This window comes from Ambystoma mexicanum, chromosome 3q (assembly GCF_040938575.1).
Source record: "Ambystoma mexicanum isolate Mex_15411 chromosome 3q, UKY_AmexF1_1, whole genome shotgun sequence".
NCBI classification, from domain to species: domain Eukaryota; kingdom Metazoa; phylum Chordata; class Amphibia; order Caudata; family Ambystomatidae; genus Ambystoma; species Ambystoma mexicanum.
In genome coordinates this window covers 1,185,326,838-1,185,340,608 of record NC_090926.1, presented here as the reverse complement: position 1 = coordinate 1,185,340,608, position 13,771 = coordinate 1,185,326,838, and the positions used below count along the sequence as shown (strand labels likewise).

Sequence of the window (13,771 nt, the reverse complement as noted above, 5' to 3'; positions counted from 1 at the left end):
AAATCATCATCACATAGTTTTTACAGTTATTTGACCAATATACTTTACTGGAATTCTATAATTCATTTGTCTTTATCTGTGGATTCATGGAATGTTACGGAATGTTTTAAATGTTTGTGTAATGGTTTTAATGTTAACACTAATGACACAATACAAATAAATAGATAGACAAATAAACAGTGTTGAATTTAGTCTGGTGTATTGTTTTGTGTGTTGAAGAATAAACATTCAAGTGAGCATAGATAATTAAAAAGGAGGTGACCTACTCTAGGTGTTAGAATGGAATTCCTTTTGGATAGGAATGGAATCATATGACACTGAGATTTTTAGTTAGAGTAAGTAGGGACTGATATATTTCCTTACACAACAAACGCTAACAAGTAATAATTATTTTCAGTCTACCCTGTGGTAATATGTATTGCTGAGATTTTTTTTTGTAATGAGTCCTTCCACAAGGTAGTACTCGGCTCAGACTTGACAGTGATTTATCAAAGAACTCCTCTCTCTTTGAGCTTATGTCTCTGGAGAAAGGTAGCATTTTCTACACAAAGAATTTGCTTCTTTCAAGTTCACTGCTGTGAGAGGAGAGACATACACATTCAGTGTGTACCTCTGACAGAATGTCATCTGCGATGGTGTGAAAGCCCAAGCTTGCTTGATTTTGATTACATTAAAAACATGATGTTGGTAATATTGTTCCTGAAATTCGAGTCTGCTAATCAGATCCCCTTTACATAAAGCTCCATGCCAACATAATTGTGCATACCAGTGTCCCATCTGCATCAGTCTCCTGACAACTGCAGTACTGCTTGTCAGGGGCACACGGCAGGTTCAATGGTAACATGTACAGTCCTGACAGCTGCTGTGACCAAAGGTCACTGCAAACAGAGGCTGTATTTTAACTGTGGCACCAAAGCTAAGCCCAGACCAGCTATGTGTTGGCAAAATAAAAAAAATAAAAAATACCAATAAAAAATGCATATTCATATCATCAGCCTGGCTCTCTATGCTTCAGCAAGGAAGATGATAAGCAGGATACTGGGTCCATTTCATTCACCATGGGGAATGGTAACACCTCCCCATAGGCCACAGGAACACTCATCTGGAGATCTAATGGGTATCCTGATTTCCAAGTGTAACTTGCATAACAAAGGCCTGCCTCACACCAGGCTGTTGCACTCCATAGGGCCTTTGGAGTGCAGGCTTGGGAGGGGGCATAATTGAGTAGCTAGATAGAATGAAGTGGACCCGAGAAGGGGCACCAACCCTAGCTTTTTGTGAGGCTCTCTTTATTTCCTGTTCCCTTTTTTCCCTGTGAAAAAAGTTATGATGCAAGAAGACAGTGATCATTTGTTACAGGGACTGCCCAATCCCCTGTGACATTTTACCTTTATCGGAAAGGTTTACTCCATATGTGATTATATTCTGGATACCAAGTAGAATCCATCTCCAACCCCTGTATGGAGTGCAGTCCAATCCAACGTCCTCTGTAGAGGTGAAGACAGGTGCTATTTAAGAGGGAGAGAAGCTCTGGTCCCTAACCATACCCACACATATTGGTGGTAACAGCTGTTCTGATCAACGTCTGCCACTTTGCCACCTGCTTTGAAACAAGAATCTACACTGGTGACCAAGGGACCCCAGTCGGTGCCAGCGTAACTCCCTGGACTGGGGGAGGAGAGTAAGAAAGAGTTACCTTGTCCTGGATACCCTGCAGTGGGACTACCAGCAAACTTAAATCTCTCAAGAGTAGCAGCACTTGGACTATAAAGAAAAACCAACAACTTCACAATGCAACAGAGCTGTGTTAACTATATTGGGTATAGTATATTGTATAGTATAGAACAGTGTCTATTTTATATGGGGCATGTCCCACCTGGGGGGGGGGGGCTGCTGAGTCTCTGTCATGGAGTGAAAAATTCACTTGGACTCCTTGGTCGACAGAAAACATTGATGTTCTCATTATCTCCTGTGGACAAGCATGGGAGCACCTTTGATGCCTTTCGAACAGACATGACATGCAGTGCTCCTTTTGACACTCCATGGCTTTACACTGCTCACCTGCATCTTCGAACCAGCTCACTGCCGCATCACATGAGCAGTGATCAATGCCGCCTTGGTCTGTACACGTGTCACCACTGCAGAAGCCTTTGACTCGGTGCATCTTCGAGCAATGCAACAAACCAACAAAACATCACTTCGCCCTGACGCAAACCTTGACTAGAACAGCTGTCTTGTGTCACACATTGACACAACCCAGAGTTTACATCATCCTGAACTGACTTGCCTGGCACCCCAAAGCGTATTAGATCCTTCAAAACATATCGCTTTGAATTTGTCATTGAACTGAACAGAGCCATCTTTCGAAGCCAACTCGATGTCGACTGACCGCCTAGATCAACGCCACTCACCCAATGTCGAAACACAATTAACTGCTAGGAAGGCACTGAGAGGCACAAATTGACTCTGTCACTCACTCAAGATTAAGAGCAACGAACTGTTGAGAGGCCCTGTCCACCTGATCAATTTTCTGGGACCATAGCACCTTTAATCCCACCTTTGTACCTTCTTCTTGAAAAGAAATATCAGTTAAAATGGCATTGATCCAATTGCTTGCCTGCTTACACCTGCTCAAGTACCCAGAGAGCTGTTTCTGTTTTACCTCAGAGCTGGTCCTGTAGTACTGTCAGACTGAGAAGCCGGTTTAGCCGCTATCCATCTTTATCCTCCTGTACAGCAGTTGTCACAGCGCCGGCCTTTGGGGGAGGAGTGATGTAGGAATGTTGCGAGATAGGAGAGACATAAGCATTGTATGTATGCTCCTACTGCGCCAGAAAGGAATGAAGTGAAAATTGAGTGTGTGCCGCTTCACCTATAAGAGAGAAACAAAGAAAGTTAGCGTATGCCCTGGAAATGTCAAGATTAGGGTTGAGTCATATTACAGAGGGGGTGGGTCGTTTGCTGTGTGATTTCGAGTTTGCGCTGTGGTAGGGACAGGTGTGTGTTGTATTTGTTGATTGCGGGCTGGGTTTGTTGGAAAGATTAAGGTTTTGAGTAGTTTAATGGTGAGGAGGTCTGCGCATTCTTGTAAATTTCATTGTTTTTCAATTAGGCTAAATTCGTTATTTGCAGTTTGTCAATATTATGATTACCTTTTGTTGCGCCAGTCTTGATAATTATTGTTCGATTTGGTTGTACAATGGTTAGAGGTACCTTTGCTATTTTCGTGGTTGTTTCTTTTTTTCTCAATAGGGCTTCCTGTTTGAGTGGGTGAGTTAACGATCCAGGTCATTCATTTTTTTCTGATATTTAGGTGTTCTTCTGTTGTTCATAGATCCTTAGGAAGTGTATTCCAAAGGAGTCACAGGGGGAGTGCATGACGAAGGAGCAGATCACAAGGGTGTAGGGAACTAACAACCGGGGATGGGGAACGTGGACAGTTAGATGCACGTCATCTGCAAGCAACTAAGGTTGGAAACATGGAGGAGCAGCTCGACCAGTCTCAGGTTAGGTGGGCTGTGGAGGGGTTGTGAACCCACAATATCTTTGCTTTGCACCAATGCGAATGGAACAAATAGATTTCGTTCAAATTCAGCCTGGCTCGAACTGCATAAAACGAGTTATCGCTGACAACATACATGCCATTCGTTTCCTATTTCTCCTGCACAGTGCTTCCCTTAACCTCTGCCACTGCCCATCATTATGTGCATGCTGTCATTTATTCCACCCTGTGATGTTATTCCTCATTCCTTCATTCCATGCCAAATGTAAAATGCAATCAACAACTAAAAATGCCAAAACAATTGGCATTGGCAGTGCTTGTTGATTCAGTCAGCTCCAGCTCGGCTAGGTCTTTTGTTCTCCAGGCAATCCACAAACAGCAATCTTCAGTCTGAGAAAGACTTGAAGTCACAACAGTGCATTAGCAATTCCTTACTCGAGTAGAGCTGCATCTCCTATCGCTGGTGCTCTGCTGGTGTGATTGTGTGATTACCATTGTATTACCATTAAAATGTATACAAAATAGAGGAATGGCTAATGGAAGGTCTTAGGAAACATTGGAAGGAGTAGAAGAAAGTAGTCGAGGTGATTAAAGGAATGATAGAATTGCGATTTAAGGCACATCGAAGCAGTTAGCATGTATGACTAAAAAGATATTAGCACAATGTTTGGAGGAGATTAAAGTTATGACTGCAGTAAAGACTGAGGAGGGTAGATAGGAAAAGTGCATGGAAGGTGCATACATGAATTACCGGATAGATTGAACATATGATTCAGCTGGGGGTAGATCTCTGTCTTCGGCTGAGGCCTCCCTGCCACTCTGAAACTTGAGAAGAACAATCTCCGGTTCCGGAAGCACCTCAAGACCTTCCTCTTTGCCTCTGCCTTTGCCCCCCCCTCTCTCCTGCTGATCTGTTCTCTCTCAGCACCGTGCATCTGGCATACCTTCTGTCTTCTGGGCCCATGTATCTGCTTACCCTGCCACCCTCCTGCACTGCCCCCGGCCACCCTTTGGGGTGGTCTGTATCTGTACCCATTCAGTCCCCCCTTTTTCTTCCTGCACTTATCAGACCTACTTATTGGTGGGAGGAATAGCTGTTGATGATGCAAGAATGACTGGAAGGAAGGCTTTAGAAAATTAAAGGAGTTAGCATCCTGAAATTTCAGCACAACCAATCAGAATGCAGAGAACCTTCAATCTATGCATTTAAATGGTATGGCCACTCAGCGGGCATGTTTCAACATGCTTGCCTTGTCCTCTATGACTCTGAGTCATTATTTTGTGGGTTGGAGGTGGCATCCTGCCGCTCTCCTGTGCCGCTTCTTATCTACACGATGGCCAATCAGCTCTTCCTTTTCTCTATTTTCGCTATCTTCCTTGACAATTGGGCACTGAGGAAACCCTGGCATTTACTTTGTCTTTATAGTACACGTGTTCCTGCTTCTGCTGCCTGTATCATTCATGAGCATTGCTTGTTTTGTTTAACAGCTAATAATATTTCTCTATTGAGTGTTCTTACTCAAAGTATTTGGTGGAATTGTGGTTCTTCAGATATTCATTGAATTGCATTTTAACTTGGATGTTTGTGCTTAGATTGTGGTCACCTTTCAAATTCAAATAAAACAAATACAGACAAAATACACGCAAAACGTAGTAAACCTCACAGATAATGCAATGTGAAATGCATGTGATTAGGTTGTAGAGTTGATCAATGTTCGCCTAATACAGTAGCAAAATAGATGTGTCCTTGTGAAACTTGGTGCACTGTAGAATCAAATGCTTGCCAAGGACTTTTAGGCTCCTTAAGAGTTTGCAGCTATTCCGGTGGTAAATTTGTCAGAATACTGGCAAACGGAATTACTGTTACCGTCACCTGGTCAGGCGGTATTACCACTGGAGGTATTAGCTCTAGCGTTAATACCACCTCATTACAAGCAATGGTTTGCTGGTGTTAATCCCCATTTAATGGGGATTGTTGCTGATATTACTGCTAATGGTATTACCGGGTGGTAATACCGGCAGACTTACAATTTGGAGGTGCAGGAAAAATTTAGATAAACGGTATTACCTCCACTTTTTTTGCCACAGCGTAAAACTCCTAATGATCCTGTTTTTTGTATTTGACCTCCTTTACCCATACTTGTATTTGTTGTGATCCCAGAGCACTTACTCTAGTAGATGTCGTCACATATATTTAACTTTTCTATTACTGTCTTGTATTCTTTTACTTATCTGATTATTTAATATGTGCCTAACATGCAGTGGCTGCAGAAAATAGTTTACAGGAGAAGAACTTGAGGTGGCGAATAATTTCGTTCAATGTATTATGTTTACATGAGCAATCTAAACATACTTTTTAAAGTTAATATAAGTATATTAAACTTTTAATGAATAAAAACATGAGTAAGCATACAATCTTGATAAAATTTTTAAGTTGCATTTTTTTTGTCTTCATTGTTTTCCCTTAGGTGTTCTGCTGTAGCATCTTCAGGCCCCTCCCCCTTTTTGTATTTGTATTCACAATTTTCTTTTCTTGTTCCCCCCACTCCACCTTTTCTTTCATTATTGCTGCTTATTCCTTATGTGCTGGGTTCTTTATGTGTTTAACCTTAAGAACATGGGTTGGAAATTTAAATTATGTCAGTGTAATTGGGTAAATTCATTAATTTTGCAAATCCCGAATTTTAAAATAATAATGTTTTTCCCAATTACAAATTGGCTGGATTTTCTATCAGAAAATGAACTGGGATAATATTGCAAAGTGTTTTCCATTAGTTTGATAAAATAAATGGAGGAAACGTTTTTTTATCAGCAGAATATATGGAGAATTATTTTAAACTGCAGAGAAGGCTTTCTTGCAGATTTTCTTAGCAAAATAAGATAATACATTTTCATGGTGTGCAGATAAAATCCACAATAGTCCAAATGCTGATTGTATTTCAGTAATATTACAGGTTTTATGCAGTGTAAAGACAATTTGTATAAGTCCTTATTTTTGTTAAATAGATGACATTTAATTCACAATTTCATGGAACTGTCGAACACAAATTTGCCGGATATTGCACCTCTGTACTGAACACATAGTATGACCATAGAGATCCTTCAAGGGTATGGTGTGCGGACTGTGGGTGTGGGTGTGCTTGTGGGTTCCGCTTTCACATGCCACTGATGCTTGCTGTGGCTTGGAATGCCCGTAATAATATATGGAATGGGATGTAGCGGTCTGTAATGGCATGATAAAAGCACTGACCTCACTAGTGCTTATTTGCTCAAATTGGTGGGCTGTTTACAGCTGGTATAGCCTGTCTCAGAGATTTTCACCCACTTCCAGTTGAAAGAATGTCTGTATACATATTACCAATAAACCAAAGGAAAATGGCTTACATATTTCTATATACATGTTTAAAAATACTTGGTGATCCAAAGTGTACTGTGATAGTCATTACTAATGTTTACTTGATTACTTGTCAAATATCCATGAACAATGTTTTTCTCTATGATCTCTAGAGCGCAGCATTCCTCCCAAGCCTAGTACAAATGGTTGTCAACAGGGCTATGGACAGCCATACACAGGCCAGGTTTTCTTACTTTGCACAGCTGGTGGCCTCTCCAAGCATGTATTTATTTTTGTATTTATTTATTTATTTAGCATTTGTAGTGCGTCCCAAACCCGTAGGTATCTGGGCGCTGGAGAGCAGGTGATACACTTTACAGGGTTACCACAGGTAATCATAGAAAACATAAGTCATATTACGTATATTTACGAATATAAGATATTTACATATACATTTTTCACGTCAGTACATAATCAGTAATATTTACATGTGCAACCCTATTAGCATAGGTAATTTGAAAATAGGGTAGAGCAGATATATTCATGGGAGCATATTGTATAAGGATGAACTGCTACACATTGGAAGCGAGGAACCAGGCTTTCTGTTTTCTGCAGAAGGAGGTTTGGGAGGGTCAGATCTGAAGTCTATAGGTAGGCTGTTCCATGCTTTGGCTTCCCCAACTGGGAAACTACGTCCCCCAGCCTTTGCTCTTTTGAATTTTGGAACAGAGAGAAGGAAAGCTGAGGTGGAGCGTGTCGTCTTGATGTTTTGATTTGGAGTTCGTAGGTTGGTAAGATATTTAGGAGCTATGTTAGTGAGGCATTTGTGAGAGGTAGCCATTGTTTTGAATTTGATCGGGTCCTGAAACGGTAGCCAGTGCACTTTGAGTTTGATTTCAGAGATGTGTTCTCTTCTTGGTATGTTTAGTGCTGCATGATACTTAAAAAGCCATTAAGATATATCCCTGTTTCCAGACCACAAATTAATATATGATTAATATTAAAATAATGGGAGGGCAATGTGGGAACACCAGTGGTGATGCCACTGATTAAATGGAAAAACATATAAAGAATATGAATTGTGTAATTGCCACGAAAGTCTTCAGGCAGCTCATACTTTCCATAGAGAACGCTAGCTGACATCTTTTATATTCCTGCACATGTTCCATGGCCCTGGGGAGAAGATAAGGGGGCATATGCACAGAAATTGACAATAGCCTCCATTTCACCCACTCCCCTGGCTGTAATAACAGCATAACATGATCATGAGGGTTATATGTGATTTTACCGACCCATGTTTCAGAGTGCAGCATTTCATCATGACCATAATAATGAAAAACACTGAATTATTTTTTTTATTTTATTTGGGGGTATCCTAATTTTTCTACCCTTATAATGCCACCCCAACCCCACCCTGACTTATTGTAACCCCTTGGCCCACTACCCCATATATAGTTCACTCAAATGTTCTGTGTTTTTTGGTATTATGTACTTCGGTGAAATGTACCACTTTGTTTACTGGGTAATGATCATGAGGACCTGTGTCTTCACACGATTAGGTAGATAATTCATGGAGTCTCCAGACTGAGCATCAACATAGTAATTACATTTGGGGAAGCCGATTGGATCCTCATAGCAAGCATCCTTTAGAGAGATAAGGGAAGCAATGATGTATGCTGAATGCTCCGAGGACATCAGCAGCTGTCCTTGAGCAAGATTTGAATGCTCTCTACACACCTCTGCTTTCCATTGCAATATACAGCATGCCCATTTTAAAATTAGGCAATAATACTTTACATACATTTAAGTAAATGCAAAGGAGGGGATAGTAAGTGAGAAGCAGCAGCAAATAGAGGTATGTTTCAATGTTTATATTTTGTAGGTTGGTGGTGGGGGAAACAGAGAGTACCACAAGGCACAGAGAATTAATTACCCCTTACTACTCTAACTCCAGAGATGACAGAAATCAGAATACTATAGTCACATAAGTTTACAACAGACACACAAAGATCACTATCATACGAGCGTGGAGAACTAGAGAGAAGAAAAACTTTCACCCAAAGAAAATGTTCACAGATACTTTAATTCATATAGATATAAAAAGACAGAGTCTATTCCTACACCAATGTACCAAACACTTAAAAAAGACATAAAATACATCGATACAAATATAAATGTGTCAAACAATGACCCTATTTTTAGAAAGAATTCATAAGCTATATTGTCACTCATTAGACCTTAGCTGAGGTATAAATTGTCGACATGTTTCGGCCCATACAAAAATCAGACATTGCCTCTAATGTCTATTTCGAGATAGATATTGTGGCCATCTTCAGGACATATGATTTCTTCACACTTGGTCTTTTATGTGATGTAGATGGGACATCATAGATCTCTAATGTCTATTTCGAAATAGATATTGTGGCCATCTTCAGGACATATGATTTCTTCACACTTGGTCTTTTATGTGATGTAGATGGGACATCATAGATTTGTTGACTCTAGAGAGAGTGTATTTCATTCGATGATACACATTCATCCGTATTGTATATAAAATTAGTCCACGCCACTGTGGATTATACACTGACTTCACTGGCAAGGCTCACCTTGTCCTTCTCTTCATTGAGGTCCGCGCAGGCACGGTTATTTAGGGGGCGCAGTAATGGAACGGCTGTTCACACATGAGACGCTCATACAGGCGTGTCTCAGGTTCCCGGATCAAATGTATCCAGAGTACGAGGCAAAGATTGCGTTGTATTCGTATGAGGCCGCTCGTCAGGGTTGCTTCGTTTACAGGCTTCACCTTTGGTGGTGGGGGCAGGGATGAGGCGATGGAAGAGCCAGAACCGCCGAGACGCTTTTGGGTTGAGCTTTTAGATACAGCCTGTGTCCTAAGCATCCTGAATGGCTGCCCCTGATCCCTGAATGCTATGCATTATTTAGTCCCTCAACACACACCGCTTCCTGCCTGAAATGAAAGCCCTTTGTTTGCCATCTCTGCGGTTTGCCGCGAGGCCGAGATCTCCCTGAAGGGAATCGTATTGCCGTCAGCACTTTTAATGGTGCACACACACTACTGCAATTAACCTGAACCGCCTCTGCATCTTCATTACATTCTATCGATTGCAGGGCATCGGTCCATGCTGTGGGATCATGCATCACCGCTGTGTGAGCTGGCACCGTGCCCCGCGGGCTCACACCTTTTACGGGTAAAGCTCAAATCTGCTTCTGGTTCCCCGAGCCCAACCAGATTGCCTGCTGGTAACTTCAGCCATGCTTTCATTCAGAATGGAGACTGAAGACTCAAGTTGATCTGTCAGCTGCATTGTTCCACTTTTCAGATGCAACAATTGCCAGGAGGTGATTGATTTTGCAGTGTGGAACTAGGGGCTGTCAATTTTCAGACACATCAATCACCCACTTTTCTGCACCAGGGGGAACAATAGGTCGTTTTCGTTGTTGGAGTACCACAACAAACGATTAGGCATCTCAAATAATCACATTTCTGATGCAAGTTATAAAAATGCGCTTACAGAAGCAGAAAGACCCAGGAACACTGATCGATCACAGAAATGAAGTTTAAAAAAGAAGGTCTGCACTAATTAAACGACCGGTCACTTACCGGTAGATGTAACCTGGCCGGTAACTTGTTTCATGTTACCTCGGCTAATTATGAGAATCATTGGGGCCTGCCCTTCCCATCTAGGTTGGACAGAGAGAGCTTCCACCATCTGCCAGTGCTCTGCAGCAGTGAATCGAGTGGCCATGCAGCCAATCAGCAGCTCTCCATGCAGAAAGGATGCACTGTGTTGAAGGCGCTGTTATTTTGGACATCTTATCGAAACCAGCACAACTGGGAGGAGAGTTGTTTAATAATGCTTTAGAGAACTCTTCTGTCCATTCTGCTGTATACATGTGCGGGCTGCATTGATTTGAACTACACCAGTATTTTCAGCGACGCCATACTTGAATGGTTTGGCTCTAATGACAATGCTTGTCAGCTCTTTCATAATCTGTCTATTTGGTGTATTGTAACTGTAATTGGTTATTTATAACGTGCCTCATACCCAGGGGTTTCTAAGCATGGATCGCGGCTCGAACCTGTGTTGCTCTGCATCGTCTTGCTTCCAAGGGGGAGCGTGTTGACCCTAAGCTCTCCTCCTGAGACTGTGTGTGTGTGTGACAAGTTTGAGCTGCAGGAAATACCAATGCATTATTTCACAGTAGCATAGAGTAAATAATTGCATTATACGATAGGAGTAACACTTTTTGTTTGCATATTTGTGTTATTCCTAGATGCAGTCATTTATTTCAGGGTTACTTTTGTTAAATCAGGGTGTGCTATTTCTTCTTGATGCAGAGGGTACCAGCTTTTTTTAATGTATTGCCTACTGATGAAAACGTATTTTCCGGAACATCATCTTCGCTTTATATGATACAGCTACAAATGTTAGGCTGTGTGTGTGTGTGTGTGTGTGTGTGTGTGTATTTTAATTATGTGAGACAACCTTGCACTGTAAAATATATTGGCCCTATTACGATACTGGCGCTAAACCATGGCGCTATTAGCACCATGGTTGGTGCCGGTATCGTAACGAGTCTGCCAATGTTCAATGGGGAATTACCACCCCATTCCAAGGTTGGTGGGGCGGTAATTCCCCATTGAACATTGGCCCTTCCCCATTCCCATTTTTGCCCCATAGGGCTGAATGGGACTGGGGAAGGCGGTAAGTACGATACCACAAATTGCGGTACCGTACTTACCTCGATAGTCCCTTTGCGGGTCCCAACTTTAACGGCTGGTCTAGACCAACCGTTCTGGTCGGGTCCCGCAAAGGGACCTCGTAGTAAGGCGCTCAGTGGTTAACGGCGCCGCAGCCTTTTACGGCGCCATTAACCACTTAGCGCCAGGGTCGTAATGAGGCCCATTGGCTCGTATTGAAGTTCCTGTAAAATGTGTTGTCTGGGACCTATATGCATGCACTTTGGCCTGTACAAGTCCCTGCTGCCGAATGGTTCTCATTTGCCCAGCGCAGTGCAAATGAAGTAAACACTGCCTACCATGTGCGTACGGCGGGCACACTTTACAATCAATCCTTACTGGGTCTGCCTGCTTTTTGCTGGTGCATAAAACCGGTAGACCCCATATGGTTCCTCAGCATTTACGCCTGCATGAAAATGCATGCAGGCACAAATGCTGTGGATATTCGTATGGCGGAGAGAAAGGGAGCAGCCTAAACGCAAGTTGTGTTCTGCCCCTCCTATCCGGCATGCAAATTGAGGAAAACTGGGTGAACCGGTAATTGAAAGCTTAAAGGTCCTAATCAGGACTTTTTTTGTGCTTTCAATTATTGTTGCACAGGGTGGATAATGAGCCCCATGGTGATACAGTATAAGGGAACTGTATGAATTGTGCAATGGTGCATTATATTTTAATATTTTATTTTATTCTTTTTTTATAATATATTGTTATATTATAGAAGAACATGTCTGTTTACGGATTCATGTTTTTGGAGGATGGTGTAATTGTTTCCATGCATCTTTGCAGATCTGCAGGAGTTGCGGGGTGAGGGCACGATGCTGAAAGAAAAGATAATACAAATACGGGTGCATAGCAAAAGAAGGAGTTGGGAAATCTGGCCAATATTATGAAATAGAACGATTGTGCATTCGATATTAACTCTACATATAAAAGCTCCAGTTTTTCAAATGTAGAGGGTTAGGCTATTGGCCTTGTGGGTGCTTTAATAAAAACATTTAACAGTACTCTACGTATCTCATTTGTGTCAGTTCAGTAATTTGGTGGCGGGAAGCCATTAGTTGTTGACATACAAGTAAGCGGCGCCCCGCCACCAACTTTTCGTCATTTTGACGGCAGAGTGAAAAGGTGCAGGGCAACATGCAGCACACATGTGAGAACACCACCTGGTGCCCTGCACTTTTGCAATCCGCTGTACAAAGTGAGAAAAAACTGCCTGAGATGCTTTTAATTGTGAGAGCAGGTTGCCATGTTCGATGGTCTCCGACATGCGAGCATGTTGGGCAGTGTTTACTTGTAATTGTACATGGCAGAATATACAATTTTTATTAGGGTAATTATTGAGCATGGAACTAACTTGGACCTAACTTGGGGAAGCAAATGTGTGTTTTACAATTATAGGTGGAAAAACACAGTTAGGGAAGCAGAGAAAAAATGAGCAGGGATCTAACAGTGGCGGGTGAGGTTGGGCAATTGGCAGCAAGGGACCTACAAGCAACCAGGGAGGGAGACAATGGGGAGCACATCATCGAGTCTCTGGTAAGGTGGGGAGGGCAGGGTGTGTGGACCTAGGTGTTAAGGAGGAGCCATTCCTTGAAGTGAAGAGAAGTCATGAGCTCTGTCCTGAACTGTAGAAGTGATGGGACAAGCCTGATGTTGACATGGAGGAGGTTACAGAGTAATTGAGTGTAGACAGAGAAGGCCAATCTTCGGATTAGGTGTTGACATACAAGTAGGCTGCACGCTGCCATCAAAGCTTCAAAAAAATGTTCCCAATGGGGTACACCACTTTATGCTGTTGCATAAAGCTGGCGGTCACCGAAGCGATCCATGCCAGCGCAAATGCTTCAGAATACAAATGCCATTCAAATGCATGAAAGTGTGGCGTAACATGATTGGAAGGTGTTAACGCCTTACTCAAGGCTTTTACGCTTTCAATTGAATATGAGCTCGTACATTTTTACATTGCAGACCAACTGTCTTTGCTTATGAATATTTTAAACGGGCTTCTATATTTAGAATGTACATTTTGCTGTCTCTAATTTTGGGACAGTAAATGTTTGACAGCCTTGGAGGCCTAGTGGGACTTACAGGAAAGTCAGTGTCATTTTCTGAATGTTGGCTGCATCTTTTTAGATCAGGGTTCTACAATCTTTGTCTCACCACATGTTTTGGC

At 42.1% G+C, this 13,771-nt stretch overlaps 1 protein-coding gene across 2 annotated transcripts in view; it reads left to right on the top strand.

Annotated features, from left to right (window-relative positions):
• OLFM2 (olfactomedin 2) overlaps positions 1 to 13,771 on the top strand; it is a 1,338,492-nt gene that overhangs the window by 582,587 nt on the left and 742,134 nt on the right. The window lies entirely within an intron of this gene.